Below are 22,150 nucleotides of genomic sequence, written 5' to 3'. Positions count from 1 at the left end.
CCGTAAAAACCCGCGCGGCTGCAGCAGCAGCAGACGGGGCTGCAGGCGTTGGTGCATGGCGAAAGGGAGCTTCCTGTGCCGGCCACCGGGGGGGCCTCCGGTCGCCGGTGCGGCGCGCAATGAGACTTGTCCTGCACCGGAGTCGCGAAGCCCGATTTCATTCTCCGTAGGGCAACTTTGGCCATCGGAGCGCCCTACGCTTCGAACGTTGGCGCTGAGATAAGAAGTGGCCGCAGAACTGAGGGGGTGGATTGAAATTTCGGAAGCTTGCCGGTATAGCGTACGGAAAGCTTTATGAAAGTTGCGCACGCGCTGACTTTGATCTTACTTAATGCCTGATGAAATCTATGACAGAGTGTCTAAGACGTTCAGAACCTGTATTTTCGTTCGGTTGATTGTTTGGTCGCTTATTCGTGCATTGAATTAGTATGTGACGCAACATTATCTTTCACTGTTACTATCACCGCACTACGCTAGTGTCCTGTGGGCGATTGCAGTGCAATTTATAATGAATACAGTAGCAAACATTTGCATGGTGGCAGAAAGAACCTATAGCCTCTCAATTTGAAATTAAGGACACTCGCTTCGTGCCTCAAGCCCTACACTTCAATTTACGAGACAGCGACGTTTTTCTAGTCGACGCAGACACCACAGAGCATGAAACGAAAATGCTTACGAGCCATGTAAACCGTAGACATGTATTTTTTCCCTGCCCGTTAAACGTATACTTCCAATAACTGAAATGTACAGCTTACTGAATTTTAAATGTAGCCACAGGGACTTTCTCGTTACGCGGCATTTCTTGCCAATGTCAAACGTTATTCTTTGAGTACTAGTGTATAGTCTACAATTGCACCGTTATGTCCATCATGTCTTGCCTTAAGCGTTAGTACACTGTTATCATCTTTAGTAGCCTACTGGAGAGGTTTCCTTAATTTGTCTAACGCAATCATCTATATAATACTCTTCTTTGCATGGAAATATTCGGCTTCTATTATGCTGTGAGGCTAGGATGAAAGCACTCTAGACTATTAGCCCTCGAAGGTTGAAGTTCTGAACTCGCACTGCTAAGCGCACATACCTTATGCATTCATAAGGGGGTGCCGGGAAGAGAGAAGTTCATACCGCATTTGCATGCTCTAGAGGGGGAAACATTTGCCTACTGCCGTGACATGATAGCTTTATCGTTCCCGGCCTTAAGCTATTTTGAGGCCTTCACAACAGGTCAGGCATATTTGCCACTTAATCGCCAACGTCATCTCAGTCGTCCAATGTTTACCGCGCACCCCACTCACAGTAGGTGCTCCTCCTCGGGACACAACAAAAAAGAGAGCATGGAATGGCAGAGAACCGCATTGTGCTGAGCTGATAGATTCATAATTGCAAGGAGAACGTTGGCAGAAACGACTGGGACAGCCTTGTGGTACGTTGTTGACAACGTTGTTTATCTGTCTTTGCAAACATCAACCGAATTACATGATAAAAATCTATTATTAGTGATTTCATTCCAAGCTTTGTTGCTATATGTATTTGCAAGGGACAGCTTATACATCCATTGGCGCAATGGCTTCGCACTGCGCCTCTGACTCACAGAAAGAAATTCTCCTTTGAGGAGAAAGAGGTTCTATATAAAAAAAAATTTGGGGAAATTCATAAATCTGTAGCAATGTCCGGAATGTTTAGCGCTTAAAGAAGTGCGAATCATGAGCGTATATTAGAAGAGCTATGCTGCAGGCTCTGCGAGTCGATTAGTGGCATTATGAAACGTGGTCATATAGTACTAAGGTACACGAAACTCCGAAAGGAAATACACAGGACCATCGCCCATCCGGCGAATTTCGTCTCTGAGTTTCGTTTTTATTAGTGCTGGGAACACGTTTCATGATTTGAAAGGAGCTTTGACTTCTCGGCTCATGACTTCTCGACACCGGATTCCTTATTACGGCAAGTTGCAACACCTTGCAAGTTCTTTCTGCTGTTGTACCGACTTTCAAAAGCTTAGGATACGTATACTTGGCTATACCGCCCGTGCTGTTTACGTGTTTCCTTCCTCTGTCCCCGTCTTTTTTGCGGTCAATATGATTTGCAGTAACTTTAAACAACCCGTATGATGCAAAGAAGGCACTGTTATTTGACAGCTTGTGAAGTAAATGTCCCGTACCACTTTGCATCTCCCAAAGAAATAAATTTGCCGATTCTTCATCCGGCCTCGCTGCCTCGATTCTGGAAAAATTGCTTCAGAAGCGAGAGAGGATCCGGAATCTATTACATATAATCCATTATTACTGAAAGCTTATCTCAGTTAACACGTTAGTTAATATATTGGACATCAAATAATTTATGTGGATTAATTTTAACTATGCTCCTCTATTCAAATAGTAATGCCAGCTTCCTGTTGGGTGAAATTACTCATGTAAATGCTCAGTAAGGAGCATGCTAGAGAAACGACAAAGAAAAACGTACTGCGAAATATGTACACAAACAGAAGCCGAAAGCAAAGCAAAAGAGTGTCTGGCTCCATGAACTGCGAATTTCATTGGGTCCGTTCAGCGGTCTTGTTTAACATGGAGGCACCACGCCCCAGCTGGTTCGGGCGAAAAGCCCCTGCGTAATAGTATGACGTAAATTTCCTGTAAAGAAACGGGGTTACATGACACTGACCTTTATGCGTTCGCAAGAGGCCGACGTCCAAACAATGTCCAGAACCTGCAATACTTATCTCGTCCAGTCTTCATCCCCTCCGTCAAGAGTCACGCACTGCCGTTGTGAAGCGAATTAAAGCACACACGCACACCACACGCACACAGCTGTAACGTGTCACGTTGGACAGAACATCGCCAATCACAGTTCTTTTTTTCTCCATCAATGAAGGACGAAAGGTAGATTGGGAGCGGGTGTTGGGGATCGGGGGAAAGCTTGAGTGCGAAACGTTTCTTGTGGTCGTAGGCGGCGTCACCTGAGCCGTCTCTGGAAGCATTTTGTGCAGCGAAAGGCATATATTTGCATCGTAATGGTGCAGTATCCAGGAGTCTTGTGGCGGAGAAAACTTCTTCATCGTTCAACCTGCATTGAAAGCACGACATATAATTCCGTTACGTTCAAGTATACAGTTTGGTTTAAACTCTCTCGTGTTTAGCAAAGTAGTTCTACTATGATACCCTTACTTCTTTCCCCATCATATTGACCGAAAAATTAGCGACAGCCCATACGAGTTGGTATTAAAACCGCTGCTATTAAAGCGAAATGTTTTTTGCCCACTTCCCTCCTGCCCTCCTCATACTTCTCTGTGCATATACACTTCTTAGCACCATTCTTCCTTCGACAAGCGTAACACACACATCACCTCCGTCCTGAGGACATCACTGCGTGGTCATATTATAATATACGCTGTGGATCCACCTGATGTAAAGAGTGTTTGCATCGCGGCATAGCTTGGGAATGCTATAGCACATAAACATAAACATTGTACCCGACTAATCTTATGACCTGTGCAGCACAGTAGTATAACCATTTCAAGCGATTAAACGTTGCGCAGTATGAAAATAAACACGAATCTACACATCACATTTAAGTTGTACATAAATTGGTTAACCACTTCAATCAAGCTTTGCTTCAGATATATAAAAATATGCATCGTATCTGCATATTTCTTGGCAATTTTGTTGCTGGTATGGCCGAAAGAAAAACATCAATATAATTTCGCTTGGAATAAATTAGATAACTAACACGAGCTGCAAATTCTGCATAAACCGCTCTCCATTTAACCGAAGACGGAATAGAAAATGCAAGGTTATTTATGAGCACTGCTTTAACTATAAGTTATTTATAACGAATTACCATATTGTACTTGTTAATACACTGCCAGAGTAATGCTACCCGATGTAATCAAGAAGGAATGGTTACTCATGTGGCGCTATGTGTAATGCACAGGGCAAATATCAACTTTTTCGAGCATGAATCGAGTACGAATCGAATAAGAATAGTAAGTATCGAGTATCGAATAGTCAGACGCACGCCGTTATATTTACAGTAGAAATATTTATTTCGGCATAATGAGGTAGCACGCCTGTACTGACTAGTGAAAAGAAGACAGCCAACAATAACAGACAATTAGGATCAATTTTAAAAGCAATATTACAAACAGTCTTTAAAAGGACTACACGAATAGCCTCTAAACATCTCGAGAGCCCCGTTTCAAACAGTTTTCCATGAATGAATGAATGCTATATGACTAGCTTTCAATAAATTCTAAAATTTAAAAAAAATCGATAGTTGTAGAAAAAGAAATGAAAATGATTCTTGAGGACTTATTCGTTGTAGAAATATGCAAAAGTGTTCGTTGAAAGGGAAGGAAGTCTGGTTTTAGAGTAAAAAATAAAACTGCTACATGGCTAGTCTGCAAGAAACACTTGATTATAGACTACAATTAAAAATTAGTGGTTGTCATGCAGGCTTCCCCCACGAAACCGAAAACGAAGTTTGCATTATCCAGTTTGCTTGAGCATTGCTTCGAAAATTTTGTAGTCCTTTGACCTGCGATAATCTGCGATACTTTGTTTAGCATATGGAGACCAGTAACAGGACTTGGTTAGTTTCAATATTAGAAAATATCGAATAGGTCATTTTCGAATACGAGTACAAATTATTAGTGTGTAATATTCGATTCATACTCGAGGCTTAGAATATTCTCCCACCCCGACTCTTTAGAGCACTGAGCGTGCATTAAAAATGTGTTGCAAGATGACAGCGAAAAAAAAAAACATTATGCAGATTTCATGAACTGTAGGACTCCTTTTTTTAACAATGCGTACATAGTTATTCACGCAGCCTACCCTTTTTGCAAGGCAAGCCAAACTAAAGGCACAGAAAACACTGAAAAACTCTGGAGACAGTCAAATATGGCACACATTTGCGAAGTTGCGCGCAAGAATGAAGGAAGTCCCATTAAAGAGTAAAAGGACACAAAGAGACACAAACGGTTCCGTAAACAAGTAGAAGTGCACAACAGATCGTGAAATCCCGTATATAAATTGAGAGTTTGACGTACCTACACACACCTGCACAACAGGACACATAGCTACATATAGCAAATTAACCAGGCGGCTACACATGTACGGCCGGTGGTATTTAAAAAAAGAATAGTGGGCTCATCGACGAACATTTATTATCGGACTGGAATTTTAGCATTTTCCAAAAAGATGTTCAATGCCGGTAGTGCACTTTTCTGTCGCACCTTTATTGGACATCGGCAGGTATACTTTATTCAGAGCGAATGCTCAATGGTTCAACCACCTTAAATCATCCTTTAGTCTTCACCTTGCCGTATCGTGTCGTCGGTACTGGAGAAGGAAGTGTTGTACATTTTCGTCAGCCAGGCCAGAATGACCACTGCAGACTAGCGAATCTTCGAAGCCAGTGTAGATACGTCACGCGTAAATGCTGCGCCAGGCCGCATGCGGTACAATAAAGTAACTAAAATTCTACTGTCGGTAAACTTTGGCCGAATCAACACTTTAATGTTAGGGTCTATAAAGAATAACTCTGAGCGCTGTGATTTCTGACCAAACGAGGTGTTTGCGCTGAATCTCGTGCGTGTTCTTCATGGTTTCATATGGGTATATTCAACGCAGCAGGACCCTGCTCTTTAGTGACGCGAGGGCTGCTTGAGAATCACTAAAAATAATATATTTTTGTCGTTTCCCTACACAGACTCTATGAAGCGCAAGGCAAATGGGATATCGAAAAGTTAGGAAACAGTAGATGTTCCTATGCGTAATTTAAACGTTTGTTATTGCTTCAGATCTGGTATGATGAATGTGGATGCATGCAGGCAAATTATTTCGGCACAATTTGTTTGTAGACGCGTGAATATACTGGGGATATGGTAAATATGGTATAATACCAGTTGCTTGGCAGCTATCATGAACAGATTTCTCTTGCGCATGATTAGCTCGACGGACAGTTGTATACTGGGTATTGTCAGCATCTAAGGAAGGTAACAGATTCATTTTACGTATTTTACAGCTCGGTAGTCACGTTACATGATGCTCAAGAACCTTGTACATTTCCCTTTTGTTTCGTTGTTTAAGGGAGTTGTTTAGTATATAGGTGTCCTTCAGGCTGCGTTAAAGGGCGGTAGACGTGACTAGAAGCTTCAACTGTTCATTTAACTGGAAAGAGAAGATGGCGAGCCTCAGGGACAACAAGATTGTACTCGAGGTTGCTCGGAGGTCGCCAAGACGCACTCCCTCTTGCCTATAAACTTTGGAGCCTCTTCTCAGAAGTTCGCTACAGACTGCGGTGAATAGGTATATAGATGGCCATCTAACAACGTTTGGAGCACAGGAAAACGCAACCGGATGGACGAGCACCTTTCTGTAAGGCGATAAATTACGTATGTGTGACGTGAGAGGCTGTGACGACAGCAGCAAGAGGACGGCAATGGCGTGGCCATTAATTTATTGTACTCCGGCTAAGAAACATTACAACCTGTTCCGTTACGACCTTGGCCGATCCCGAAGATGGTACAATATGGGTGCAAAGGGCACGCTGTGGGTTTTGTAAGCAAATTTTTGGCATGCGATGCGACGCATGACACTGGTAAGGTTGGTAATTACTATCGCGTTTCATTACTGTGTCTGTAGCACGCCTGCACGCGCCAACGACGCAGGAACACAACATCGATTTTAAAAATTAATAAAGTTGATAAGCGATGCGTCGCACGTGCGAATCATCTCCAAGTCGGCCTTGGTGCGAGAGAATCATGTCTACGGCCTCAGTTTTTGTGCTGGTAAACTGAGCTTCGATCTCATCATCGGGAATGTAATTTTTTTGAAATTGTAGATTGAAGCACAAAACGAGACGCGAAAGGAATCTACTTACCTGCCAAAAAGTGCCTGTCATGAGGGAAAGAATGCTCGGCTCTAAAATCCATAAGATATAGCGTATAGTGTGGTCCACTGACTTTCTAGCACCGTTTGAGCCATGTAGTATGTGGTTACACTTGTGACGTGCGAAATTTTGCTAGTACATTTTCATAATACACACCTTTCTTTATCCAATGTTGATAATCAAGTCATCAGTCATTGTCATGTCATTGGCTTCTTTAGCTAAGCAATTCATAGCCAGCTAAGTGCATGCACTTACCGAATCATGATTATTTCGTCATCTTGATTTCGAAGCAAATCGCTGCTGTCGAGTGTTAACACCATTACTTACAAGCGACGGCACCTAATGAGAGGCTTCCCTGCAATGGCGTAACTTAAATACCGTCTTGGCGCGTTTACAGCTCGCACGAAATGACTTGAGCCGATTAATTAACACATCGTAAATAAAACTGCCGTAATGAAGGTTCAAGGAAAGTATTTCTGAACTTCTAAATTGCATCTTGGCAGCCAAAGCCGGCTACGAGTTGAGTATTTCGTGCCAGCAGTCCGCAGTAACACGGGCGTTACAAGAATCATTAATTACGACCATCTTTCTTTCAGAATCGCTGCATCAACTAGCTACTGTCTTGTCAGACGTTAAGATTTCATAAAAGATAACAACATTGTCATTCATCGGTTATGCGTAGAGTTAACATTGCAAAATGGCTTTCTGTGCAAGTTGTGAGTGTTTGCTAGTCTAAAAAACTTAGCGCTACAAGTGAAAAGGAAGAGGTCTAGTCGTTTCTGTTGTCTTCGCATTCATTTCGTTCTTGTACTTTTTTTCTTTTTTGGCTATGAGTTCTACGCTAACTCCAAGTCGGCTACAGGAAGACGCGATACCGATCGAGGCTCAAAAACCGAAAAGAAATATTGGTGTCGATGGAGTTATATACTGTGGTGATACAGGAGAACAGTTCCAAAATAAAGTGGATAAATAATATCTTATGTTCAGAAAGTACACGCCTATATAATGCGTCAATAGGTATATATTTGGCTGTTGTACTTATTTACCATATAAATATTGTCACGTTGCCGTGACGGCGACGGAACAGACTCTGCCAAGGGCGTGAGTTAACTCTTAATTGGCCGAACTGGCACCCAGAAAAACGAGCAACGCTTAAAGAAGAACGAAAGGGGTAAGCATTGTCACCGGCCATCCAAATTAGATATCTTGTTGAAGTGCGTGGGTTATTTATACATGATTTATTCTACATTACAGCTCAATCACAAGTGTTCGGGTACGTTTTTGAATGTTCACTGCTATTCACTTCGCGAACGCCATCTAATTAGACAATATTCTTTCGCTGCAGAATCGGCGACAACATTCAGGAAAGTTCTGATACATGTAGGCGCGCCTTGGGCCGAACGATAACGTTGTAACAATGTTTAGCCGGCGATAAACAGCCACGGGAAGAAAAAGATAAACAATGTGTGCATTTCACTATGCAAACTCACGTCAACGGCATACGCTTGTAGCTACATCACATGTACATCGTAATATACCTAGAGGGATTGTTATCTTAATAAAATAACTGAATATTTACGCGTGTGTTTTTTCGTTGCACTAGGTTATTTTCTGAAATTATAGTACGTTGTGTGTACTAAATATTCAAAGAAGCTCTCACTGAACAAGATGGTGACAGGTCCGCGAAGTTCTCAAATACGGTGACAGTTCTGCAAAGCAGGTCTCTGAGCTATTCAAATTCAGTGCAGGAGGCCACATATTGAGCAGAATTCCGAAGCCTCATAATGGACTGCGCATCAGTGTTTTTACGCCATTAGCATGAAACATAACAAATACAAGCAATTTTTTACTTCGCTGATATCTTGTAATTTTTCCTGTCCTACTGTGCATTATATAATATGTTCTGCATGTTTCAATAATTTGGAGCATAATAGGTCCAAATTCGTAGTGGTATGGTTTGTTTTGCACCGATTTGTTCTTGTTTTTTTTTTGACGATATAGCATAGTGTTGTGGGTGAAGAAAAACCAGACAGATGCTGGTTCCTGGAGTCCACAAATTATATTTTTAGCCGAGCCCGTATCAATTAGGAGGAAGCCTTATTCCACCAATTCCACTGCTCGCGCAGCGTCAGCGTGCTGGGCACCTCCTCGTCATCTTTTGTGATCAGACCAGTGTAGCACGTAGCAGTATGCTACAGTGCGTTTAATTGCACTTTTTTCTACTTTCTAAAGATCATTGCTTTGTGCTCGTGCTCCTTGTTTGTTTCAGCTGGAAGTCGGGTATACGACAAAAAACGTAAGATCAAGAACTTGAACCACGGCAATGATTAAGGGTTTGAGGATGAATATGCAAAGGACTCATGCAATGTTCAATCACTTGCAAGGGAACAAAAGTTTGTGATTGTTAGACAAGCCTCTCGAAGCTCTGTTGGAGTATGTTTGCCTTGGGCACGTAGTCGTCACATGAAGCGGGGATCATGCAGAAGTAACTATGCAGACAAATCAAAAAAAAGAGAGGGGGATTATATCGCGAGTATTCTCAAATCAAGAGTGGTAGTCTGCTGCAATCGTTGAGAAGAAAAGTGCCCAATTTGTGCATTCCGCTAGTACTAACCAATATGACAGAACCAAAAGGGTAGCAAAATAAGCCTGAAACGGAAATATAGACATAAGCCCAAGACAACGAGCGATGTAACTGCTCATGGCGGTTCGGGAACATGTCAGTATGGAGCGGAGGATGACTGGGTTTAGCCAATTGTATAGCTGAAATTAAAAGGAGGAGGTGTAGTTCGGGAGGTCATGCATTGCGTACAAAAGATAACCCGTAACATTACACAACAAACAAAGTGGACACCGATGCACGCGCGCACACGCACGCACGCATGCACGCACACGCACACACACACGCACACACACACACTCACACACGCACACACACACGCGCACGCACACGCAAATGCACTCACACACACGCACACGCACACACACACACACACACACACACACACACACACACACACACACACACACACACACACACATCGATTTTTTTCACTGATTATTTAAAGGAGATTATGGCTTTCTACATCCCCTCAGAACGGCTACTAATGCGAGTATTGGTCTCTTAGACATATATCGCTGACGCCGGAATTCTTGAACTCGTCCTAAATTTAGATCCCGGAAAGGCTAACGGCCCTGATGATATTCCCTAACATTTTCTTCAAAGGATATGCAAAATTGCGTACCCCGTACCAAAGCCTGATCTGTCACAGGTTACTTTTAACTTACAAACTACCAGATGATCGGAAAGTCGCCACAGTAATTCCAATGCACAAATCGGGAGACACAGACACGTCCTCTAATTTCAGGTCAATGTCATTAACAAGCACATCCTGTAAGTTTGTCGAGCATATATTTCTGAAACAGATCACTAATTTTCTTGAGACAATAAACTACCTATCACCTAATCAACACGGTTTTCGTAGTGGTTTGTCAAACGTTACTGAGCTCACCGCAGTAGTTCTAGACCTTGCGCGTGCTATCAGTAACCACAGTAAACTGATATCATATTATTTGATCTAGTTAAAGTAGCAATCGCTAGTTTGTAGCAATCGCCACGGACAGGTGGATGTCTGATTTTCCCTTTAATAGTTAAAGTATATGATTCTGTCTGCCACAAAAAAAAAGCTAAAGCCAAGCTAAAAACCGTCCTTGTAAAAGGGGCAATAACCATCTGGAATAAACTTTCTGTTTGAGAGATCCTCATTCGCGGTAACAGAATACATGCCATCTAAAAATGTACCTGTAGCATCCGTAATTTCGCAGGGATCTCTGCTTGCGCCAGTTTTATTATTAAAATTTATTACTGACATGACCAGTAACGTAGAGTGTAGTATAAAGTTATTTGCTGGCCATTGCGTTACTTACCTAGAAATAACAATCCCAGTGATCATTTTCTACTTAACAGATCTCTTAGCGTGCTGGCACACTGGTGCAATCATTGGCAGATGTCAGTTAACATAAGAAAATCTGTGACCATGACCGTCTCAAGAAGAAAAGAACCCTCGCATTACACTTATGTTATTAATGACTAACCCCAAACAAAAGTAAGAGACCACAAATATTTAGGTATTACGTTAGCATCTCATCTGAAATGGGACACTCACATCACAAGCTTCGCTAGCACTGCACCGCGCAAACTGTTCTACCTTAAACGATACCTGAGACCTTCCCCCACCGAATTTCCAGCCTACACGACCTTCGCGAGACCTGTTTTAGAGTGTGCTAATGCAGTATGGTTTCCGCATTCAAAGACTAGCATTAAAAAACAAGAAACTGTTTACCGTGACGTTGTTAGGCTCATTCAAAACAAATATGAACGTACGGATTCCCCCACTAACCTGTTGGTTTACTCTGGCCTTCAGACATTAAATGTTAAAGTGAGACAGGCCCGATCTATATTTCCTTTCGAAATACTTCGTAATACTTATAAAACTTACCAGTATATATGTCGCTTATTCAGAGTCAGGTGAAAGCCGGCATAAGCAACTGCATACATTGACACAATGCTCACACAAGGTCGACGCATTTAAACGCAAAATTGCTTTTCTATCTGCAATACGAAAACCTAGCCAATTCGATCGCTATATAACAAGCACTAACTCTCTGTCTGAGTTCCGCATGAAAATAGAGGCATTAGCCTTAAATTGACGACCAGCACATTTACGCATTTCAACATGCTGACTGTTTCATCGGGAAGGATTTCTTTTTAATCACTTGATAGCCTTTATTTTTTTATTGTATTTTTGTTCCGTTTTTGTGTGTGTTCAATTTTATTGTACACTTTCCTGTTTTATGTTCAAATGAAGTATGTATACGTACTACTCAGCAAACATACTTTCGTCATGTATGTTATAGTATAAACTGTTGCAAATCACTCGCGCAAATACATGTATGTATGTATGTATGTATGTATGTATGTATGTATGTATGTATGTATGTATGTATGTATGTATGTATGTATGTATGTATGTATGTATGTATGTATGTATGTATGTATGTATGTATGTATGTATGTATGTATGTATGTATGTATGTATGTATGTATGTATGTATGTATGTATGTATGTATGTATGTATGTATGTATGTATGTATGTATGTATGTATGTATGTATGTATGTATGTATGTATGTATGCATGCATGCATGCATGCATGCATGCATGCATGCATGTATGTATGTATGTATGTATGTATGTATGTATGTATGTATGTATGTATGTATGTATGTATGTATGTATGTATGTATGTATGTATGTATGTATGTATGTATGTATGTATGTATGTATGTATGTATGTATGTATGTATGTATGTATTGTCATTTTTATTGCACAATGTACGCTCATTATGCCGACCTGTTGCGCATTCGATCGAGAGCGGCAGTGCTGTAAATAAAAAAAAAACATCGCAAAAGTAAGACTGAAATTATGTGAAAGCAAGCATAACTTTCCCATCTGTTGGTTCAGGGTGATAGTATGCGAGTTGTACAGCCATGCCGACTTAATATAACACGCATATTAGACATTGAACACATTGCTGGCACTGTTTAGTATTTTATCGTTCCATTCATCCTTCTATTGCTTATTCTCTGGTTTCTTCCCATTTCACTGCCTCATCGTGGAGTAGGATGTCACAAGTGCCCACTTCCAACCATTATCTCCCCTGCACTTTACAAGAATGCCTTTCGGTCTTTATGGTGATGTTCAATATTAACAGACAAAGGACATGTGAACGATGAGCAAACACATGTGCAGTCGCTGTGCAAGCAGTTAAACTATACCGTTAGCATGCAAAATCGAATGCGACTCCGGTTTGTCCTCCAACGGGTTATAGATTAAACACTGCCAAGAGCCGTTTTAAGGATGCGGAGCACCTAAGTACGAAAAGCCCAATCTTAATAAACCTCGCCCAAGCCCAAAGGCATACCATAGCTTTCCTTTGAACTCATCACTGTCTCTAAATTGTATTGCCACACATTGTTCAATGTGACACACCATGAAGCCTTAGGAAGCCATGGATGGCGTCAAGCAGACGTATTCTCCACGGAGAAGCTGCAACCAGCGGCTGTGATGTGTCGCGTCTTCCATCTCGAAAGCAAGCCGAGTTGACGGTTTCATTTTTATGGTCCTCTCACGTGTTCTCGCGGCCTGATTTATGTTTGACGAGCGCAGACACTAATTTTCTCCAGTGTGTACGTGCGCAGTGCCAGAAAAGATGGCCCTGTCCTTTCCACTCGGAACCAGGCGACGCCAGTTAGCTGGGCATTTTTGGCCCCGAGGCGGGGTGCGGCTTGTCGAGGCAGTGTTTGCCATCGGTTCTTTATGGCTCTGTCGGCGCTACATTTCAGACAACCGGCGTCTGTGTCAGCTTCGCTCGCCAGACTAAGCGGGTTTGTGGAGCAGCGCAGATGGACGTGTTTTGGGCCACCCGAGTTGCAGAAAAAGAAAAAGAAAAAAAAAAGAGCAGCGAGAAAGAGTCATGACCTATTGTGTGGTTCGCTGTCTCCTCGGGCAGTACGAAAGGGCACTTCGATCGAAAGAAATCTGATGACGACAAGAGTGGGGAAAACGAAGAAGGTGAGCATATATATGAGGGTGACAAGTCTCGGAAGAACGTGGTTTTGTCATTTTTAACGCCATGAAAGACGGAAGGAAAGCCTTCCCGCAAATTGCTGGCCGCAGACTGAGACTACGCTCTAGGTTAGAAGATGTGTGCGTTGACCAATTATACACCCATAAATCAATTAAGCCTAATAAATACGCGCAAGGTCAGAGCATGTGTGGTCCTGTCAGACATGGCAATAGATAACTCGTGCAAACCAAACTGGCTGCCGTTCCAATGACTCACATTTACGTTATGTACCCCCGTGAGCAAAAGTATACGGACCACAGGGTCACCGACAAAAATCGAATTTATTCGTAATTAACGCGCATAAAAAAAAAAAACTGATGAGTGCACTAGAAAATTCGCAATGCCAAGTTTGGACTGAAATGTTTACTTTCAAGTTGCATTCCCGGACAAAAGGACAAATTAGTTTTATCGCGCGATTCCTGGTCCGTATAATTTTGCTCACGGGTGTACGTATGCATAACACAGGGCGCATACGGTATGCGAGGAAAATACTAAAGCTTTGAAACACTGTACTGTATTGACACATTAAAGAAAGTACCTCGCTACGAAAAAATTGTTATAATGTTCTTAAGCTTAAGCCCGCTAAAGGAATAAGCATCTTCGATCGAAAGATAGCCAATTTTGGGTGTCCCGCGCCAGCAGATTTCGTCTGTGCACAAATTTCACATTTTTCTTTTTTGTTTTATTCTACTGGTTACGTTTTTTGTGTATCACAAAATAGTGGTTGGTTTGTTTCACGGGCTACTGTAGGTAGTAGCCGAGTTTACCGTTGTGCAGCTACAATGATTTGATTATTAGCGTCCAAAAACATAAGGTAATGCTCAACGTCATCTAGCGAGAAAAATTAATTTGCAGGCACAGGGCGGAGCCAGCTGGTGCTTAAGACAAGGGTGACTCAAGATCGCTGGGGTAGACATTTCCCCTGCATAGGACATATGTTAGGCTGATGATGAATTTTTGCAATGAACAGAAGCGTGCTTTAATGGCGATATTAAAGCCAGACTAGGGCCATTGCAGATCCTTCCACTCATGATTCTCATAAACCTCTTTAAGGGCTCTATTGCACGACAGTAATAACACGGCCAGAGTGCGCTATAAACGAAGAGTTGCAATATGCCAGGAAAGTCTCCAACAGGTGGTAGGTTGCGTCGGTGCATCAATGCCGCAACACTTGAATGCTCGCAAACAACATGAAGAATTCGGGTTGCTCAACGCAGTAGTGCAGGAAGTGCTTCATGCATGTGGAGAAGGAGGTACCCATTATAAATAGCAATAAGCTATACAAAATCAACTAAGCGAAAAAATGTACTTGACTGTTAAGGTGACGTAGAAGGAGGTTGCGAGGCCTGTGAAACACCTACCGACATCGCAATATTAACACGTGCGTTATAAATGCAGCTAGTTCACCTTAGATGCATCGGAAAAGCCAAACAAGAACGTATAGCTTATCTGCTTTCTGCTTCGTTTTCTGCATATTTATTCTGCTTCGCGAAGTTTAGTTGGGTAAAAGAGAGAGAGTAAATGATAAATGAAAGGTAGGGAGGTTAACCAGGACTGAGCCCGGTTGGCTACCCTACACTGGGGAAAGGGAAATGGGGACGGAAAGATTAAAGAAAGAAGAGAAAGTCCACCGGGGATATCGTTCAGTCACTCAGTCCGGATTACAGACGCTCACTCAATCCTGTATCTTTCAAATATCTTTCAAATATAGTTGGGTAAAATATGCTTTGGTCTTTCAAATATCTTTCAAATATCTTTCAAATATAGTTGGGTAAAATATGCTTTGGTCCTTTGGGATAGAAGAAGACAAACATTATTTTCTTAGTAACACGTTTATACTGGTGTAAGTAAATTCTGCTAACCATGTGCTTGAAGCCTCGCTGATCTCTTCAAAGTACGGAGCCGAAAAGAAAGTGTTATTGTCATCATCCTTTAAGATTGTTTCACTCGTTGATGAAATGTTTGTTTATTTATGCATGTAATTATCATTCTGCCTACAATCGACTCTAGTGGAAGATCACAGTTAAGAGCTATGTTCTATGACGTTGTGGTCACGCAGCAAAATGTACTAGAAACGTTTACCTGGGTCTCTTTGAATTAGGGTTTGTTAACTACCCCCAGTTTCATATAATTGAGGTTTACATTGTAAGACATTGTCGTTTATGAAGCCAGCTGTCTTTCGGTATTTTTCTTAGAATCCCTAGAGTAAAAAGCTCGTTCTTGATGTTACGCAGAACTGTTTTTCTTAATGCACATTTTTTTGTTTCTCTTACGAAATCAGCACTGATTGTAATACAGTCCCTTGAGAAACAGAAGCTATCTATATGCCTATACATGACGCATCCCGTCTTCGAAAAAATTGCTTAACACCGAGATAAGTGTGCATGCTGTAGCTATTTCATTCGTTGTATGTTTCTTTCTTATCGGCAACCAAAACACGGGCAATTTCCATTATGTTCGGAAACACCTCAAGCTTAATCATTCCGGTCGTAAGTGTATGTAAATAATAATGGTACTTTGTCGAATACAGCCTTTATGGGCCGAACATTTTACCATCCCCAGCTGATTGTATGCTTTTCACGGAGCAAATTATGAACATTTTTGAAATTGTGGTGCAATAACATGTAATCGTTTACGCTGTTGCTAACAGTTTTAATATTGATAGTAATATTGTTCTCACAACGGCGCCCTGTCCGAGAAGAGGGCGTAACGTTCACAGGGGTACCATTTTCGAAGTGCGCAATAATTATATCAGTGGATGGGATACAAGGATAACCTGGTCGTTTTATCTACAGGGGAATAATTTTTAGTTTTACGAAAATTCTAAATATCGTCATGGGCAGAAAAGATAATTGTTGTCGTTTGCCTGGATTATTCGAAGAGGGGGACATTACTAGCACGATGTAGTCGGCGAGTTTGCGAGATGCATCAAGTTGAAATTAATTTCCAGGCTGACGCCATGCAGCTAGTTTTGACATATTATTTCCCCAAAGTGTGGGACGAAATACATTAACGTTGCAGTTACTCTTGTGTTTCAATGCGTGAAATAGCGTTCGGTTAAAAAAATTAAGTGGACCAACAGTGCGCATTTATGGCGAGTTTGATGGCGCATGTCTCCCAAGTGGTGTCTTTCTAGAAATTTGTTCAAAGCAAATTCGCCGGGCAAGCTCACCAGCTACGATTTTTAAATTGCAATATATACCACAAAACAATTAATTGGGAAGGTAATTAACTAGCTGTTGTTGAGTAGTTCAAGATCTGTTTTGAATTTCTTGTGCAACCTATGTCCGCCTGTCTGAACAATCCAGCTCAAGGAATATAAATATATCTGCAACAGAACGAGACATACAGAGCATCGCACGCGTAATACGAAGACGTGGGATCGTTCCCCACCTGCGGCAAGTTGTTTTTTCATCCACTTTTATTTCCATCAATTTATCATTTCTTTAATTTAATCAGTGAGCACACATAATTTCCACTGTGTTGTCGTAGCAGTATGCTTAGCTTGATCAGCGTTTTCTGCGACGCTCGGATTTTGGGAAGGCCGAATTTACAGACAAAAATATCAAGTTCCCTTTTTTAACACAGGAGTTAACTTGTTTCAAACTTCTTTTTTGCTTGGTGTGATTGCAAAGTTAAGTTGGAAGCAACTGTTCTTTAGCTGTTTGGACTTAATCATGCACGGGCAGAAAAAGCAATGGGGCATTGAATCGGTTTTCAGTATTTGGTGTGAAAGCACCACGAGAAATGAAGGCATTGTATTTGGCTTGAACATGTGGCCAGTGTATATCGAAGGCCATATATTTGAAGAAATTCACATTTACGCCTTTGATAACATGTCTAATATTTTAATGTTGAGTAAGCTAATAGTTACAAAATTTAACACATATTGGTAGATGTTTGCTAATTCCCGAACCAAGCAAGCCCCAGAAAATTGCCTTTCTGAAAGAAAAAATGGTAACGTACAAGCCATTCAAAGCTTTCGCACGTAGACTGGCGTGTACAACAATGTTGCCGTAACCATTTCTTGGATTGTTTCGAAAAGCTTTATTCATGCGAAGGTGGTCGAAAGAAAGTTTCTGCCATGTTAAAGAGCCCGTTTGCCCCTTATGCCTTGTACTCATAATCCTATATGATCATATGAGTTCCTGTATGAAGCCCGCATGTTCCAATATAAATTCAAATAACTATTTACGATCATGGCTCGTTTTCAGTAGGTCTGTAACTACGTGCACTTTCTGAGTGTTTAAAAAATACAAAAAATACTGACAAAATAAAGAAAGTATCAGTGCTCCGTGGTATGGTCAAAAAACTGCAGCGACTGCACTGCAGTGTGCAAGAGCTATTGTTTACACTCATCAGTTAAATAATAGCCTTGCACGCAAAGTTGCACATCTCAGCTTGATTACTTCTTGCAGATGAACAGAGACCTGCTTGTAATTTGAAAGACAAACTATGTCACAAATGTTCAAAAACCACTCTTTTGAAGAAGCTGAAAAACCCAAGTGGCACTTTAGAAAGACCAGATAAACTTCATCTTCTTTGTTGCTTTGACTTGTATTCATGAGAAACATCTAAAGATTCGTAGCACGAAAACAGCCATCGTGGCAAACTAAACCAGTTAAATTGTTGTGTGATAACATTTGTTCAAAGAAGAACGAGAAATGTCTTGCTCTGTGGTCTGTCTAATTGAGGAAATGCTGGTAGGGTCCGAGTGCTGCCTGCCTTTTTATCTGCCGATGTTACGCTAATAATTTTGCTCCTTGTAGCTCACTGCGTGGCACTCAGCTTTCACTGAGCGTCCTTTTCTCCTCCAGGATTCGGTCTCAGAGGTGGACACAGACAGTGTGTATTTAAGTTTTCTTTCAAATATATTGATAAACCTTCGTTGATATATTTGTTAGTACCCGTGAAATACACTCACCGTTCTTTGTTTTACACCGTATTTTTGTCTCATGATATGCGTCACCCGTGGATACTTTGTGTATATAAAAAACATGCTCATTCGACATAGCCGATCTCAGTACCAAGTGCATAAACTGCGGTTTCGCCCTAAGTGATCTGGTTGCACAATGCTCTTATGGTAGCTGTGATTGGTAAGGTAATCACAATGGTGTTTAAGGGGACATGCTACTCGAAAAAAATTGCTTATTTGTACTAGAGAGTTGAACTTACTGTCATTCACAGAATCTTTATTGTAGATTACAAATATGGCGTTAGTCTTTGTGTAGCTGTTATATTGTTTAATTATCTACTACACGATTGCAAAATATATTGATCTCTGGAGGTACTTCCTTGTGTATTATATTTTGATAAAAAGCATCGTGCTGCAGCTCATTTAGCTCGTTGTAGACTGCAGAGTGCCGATATCTATCCAAACTGAACGTATAATTAGTGGAACTGTGCAAGATTAGTAAACGTCAACAACTGATTTTTCGGAATACCATGAGAGTAACCTTGTTCACTTATAATTGCCCTATACTAACGAACTTATGCTTCAAGATACGTAGAGTGCCGATATCTACTTGGAATTTCAATATATCTTGGCAGTAGCTGCGAAAGTGCAAGGTTATATTTCATGGGATTGTGAAAAAAGTTGGTTAAGCTGTCCTATATTTTTTTTCATAGTTCCAGTAATTCTACGTGCTGTCACGATGGATATCAGCAGATTGCGGTGTACAAGCGAGCTAAATAAGCTACAGCATGATGCTTTTTGTGAAAATATTATACACAGGAAAGTGCCTCTACAAAATCACCATAATTTGCAATTGTGTAGGACATAACTAAAACAATGTAGCAATAACACAAAAAGTAATGATATATTTGAGATCTACATAAAAAACTATGAATGGCAGTATTTTCAAATATCTACTACAAAAAATAACATACTTTAGTAGCATCTCCCTTTTAGGTCCATTCAAGTCTACAAGGTCTTATGAGCTGAAGGGGGAATTATTTGTGCTCTAATATTTATTTAATCGTGTTGTTGCCTAGCTATAACATTGGCCATGTGGTTCATCCGGAGAAGAGGATGCCCGCATAGCAGTTTCGAGTCCTGTACCGCAGAACAGGATAAGACACTCAAGCAGAATAAGACAGCGAAACTCTGATTCTGTTTTCTATGCTTCGTGACGTCAGAATTTGAATAATACGCATGACATCCGTACTCGGTGAGATTCATGGCTAATGTGGTCAAAATAGTGTAAAAATCGACCTTCAGAAGCCCGGTGTGTTGGACAACTAATTCAGTGAGCAACCTGCTTTCCTTCGTGTTTTGTTCACGACACACGGTAACTGCACACAGTAACTGCTCTGCGAAACGCGGGATGCCCTCAATTATAGTTCGCGTCTCTCGAGTGGCATGCGAAGCGTAGCATGTGTTTGCTTAACAGCAAATCATTCTTTAACTGTTGACCCTTTACGATGGCACTTTCACAGTCCCTTTTGTCAATCGCTTCGTGAAAATAAACTGCATATAGCGTCGTCAGTACTTTCAGCCGGTTTTACGCCACTGGATAAATTAAGTTCTCCTATTTTGAAGGAGGAAGACGAAGTGATTCTTTGATAGAACGCTTGTGCTTTTGTCTCCGCTTTTTCGCTTTGTTTCCCTGCATTTCTGGGAGCTGCCGCTCCCTCCTTGCGGTAATGGATGAAGAAATCTCCGCGGACTTTCCTGGTGTGCAGCCGTCAGGTCGGCTAGCGTCCAGGAAACGTGGAAGTGCGTCAAGCGATACCGACAGCGAGGACACTGAGATATGTTCGGACAGCTACGACTCGTCGGACGATGACTTCCAGGTCGTGATGAGTAGATCAGCGAAAAGAAGACTACTGCAGGCATCGTCGCCAAGTGCTTCTACCGTGAAGAGTGCACCGCTGCGCTGGCCGCACACTGTGCTCTTTATGCCCGTGGACCCGGCGACCAATTTGCGGCTCCTCAACAGGCAGGTCCTCTCTTCCTTACTCGAGAGAATCGCACCAAATGAGATTAAAGACGTGCGAATAAACCCGCGGAAAAATGTCCTGGCAGTTGATGTGCTACATCGTAGTGCCCTACAACACCTACGAAATATCACTGATATCGACAACGTAAAGGTGCGATCAATGATCCCTACAGGCGGCGATGGTACTGCGGGCGTCATTTATGACGTCGACGTTGCCATTCCTAATGACGACTTGCCAACGCTGATAAAGCCAACGACAGAAGGCAATTCCATTACAAGAATTTCCAGATTGGGAAACACACGCTGTGTAAAGATTATGTTTGAAGGAGACAGCCTTCCTTCCCACGTCAAAGTAGGACATGTCCGCCATCCAGTACGACCATTCGTACCGAAGCCCCTCCAGTGTTTCAAATGTTGCAAGATTGGCCACGTGAAGGGTGTCTGCGTGAACAGTGTAGTGTGCCCGCGGTGCTCTGAGTCCCATTCAGAAGACGCCTGCAGCACACATGTTCTAAAGTGCCCGAACTGCAGTGGTCCTCACAAGGCCTCATCAAAGGATTGCCCGCGGATGCGGAAGGAATTCACGATTCTAAAACGCATGGTGCGCGACAATTCGACGCATCGAGAGGCTGCTACCGCTGTTCGGCGACGTCGGCATCGACACCGAAAACGTTCAAGAAATTCCGCAACTGAAGATAGGTACACGCCAGCTACAGTCAGAAGGGCTGCCGCATCTCCGCACTGCGCCACCAAGACAGATACAAGGAAAGCGAACAAAGAGGAGAGCCTCGCCCGTCCTGAAGAATGGCCTGAGCTACCGAGGGCACACCTCCCTGCTAAGATACCTCAAAACGCACCGGCTTCAACGGCTTCTGCCACTGTTGAAGCGACGCTGGCTGATGATCTCCAGGTCATCAACATTCTGCGGTCGCTCATGAGTGCCATTCGCGGTATACTTACCAACATGAAGTCTTCGTCTGCGCAAAGCGCACTACAGGTGCTGGACACTTTGAGTCCAGTACTTGCAGCTCTTGGTTAAAATCATGGCTCTCCAGAACCCGTCGTTTCGTGACGAAGTCCGAAACGCGTCGATATTTCAGTGGAACGCCAGAGGACTGAAGTCACGCATGTCGGACTTTCGACAGTTTGTGTTCACGAATAAGTTCCCACTCATCGTCATCTGCGAGCCCCTATCAGATAACATCAGACTGTCCGGGTATGAATGTTTCATGTCCGCCACCCACGGAGAATGCAGCAAGATCATCGTATTCATGCGACGTGATCTTACATATGTCCATCACCCAGTGTCGCCTGACCAAGAAAACCAATACGTCTGTCTGACAGTGAGGAAAGGCAAGCTCGCTTTCACATTAATTGGAGCCTACATATCGCCCTCAAGTCGGTTGGACTGCGAGAGATTACGGCGAATCACCACAGCGACTCCGCAGCCTTTGGTGATTACTGGAGATTTTAATGCCCACCACCATCTCTGGGGAAGTTCTAAGATAAACTCGAGAGGCAGAAGATTAGTGTCATTTGCCTCCGAACAAGAACTATGCTTGTTAAATGATGGAAGCCCCACCTTTCTACGTGGAACTGCCTACTGTAGCTGCCTGGACCTGACCTTT

The 22,150-nt window shown here is 42.2% G+C and overlaps 1 protein-coding gene across 4 annotated transcripts in view; it reads right to left on the bottom strand.

The window, feature by feature from the left end:
- LOC139059100 (homeotic protein ultrabithorax-like) overlaps positions 1 to 22,150 on the bottom strand; it is a 488,317-nt gene that overhangs the window by 256,653 nt on the left and 209,514 nt on the right. For 3 of the 4 annotated variants that reach the window (XR_011513907.1, XR_011513908.1, XR_011513906.1), the window contains exon 4: positions 2,662 to 3,063. The gene's annotated coding sequence lies outside the window, so the exon portion shown is untranslated. Of the gene's footprint in view, positions 1 to 1,649; positions 2,605 to 2,661; positions 3,064 to 22,150 lie in introns of those variants that run through there. The other variant, XR_011513909.1, reaches the window with a different exon arrangement.

The sequence above is a fragment of the Dermacentor albipictus genome, chromosome 4, assembly GCF_038994185.2.
Source record: "Dermacentor albipictus isolate Rhodes 1998 colony chromosome 4, USDA_Dalb.pri_finalv2, whole genome shotgun sequence".
In the NCBI taxonomy this organism is placed as follows: Eukaryota; Metazoa; Arthropoda; class Arachnida; order Ixodida; family Ixodidae; genus Dermacentor; species Dermacentor albipictus.
Note: the sequence above shows the minus strand (reverse complement) of the source record. Positions and strands in the feature narration are given on the sequence as shown.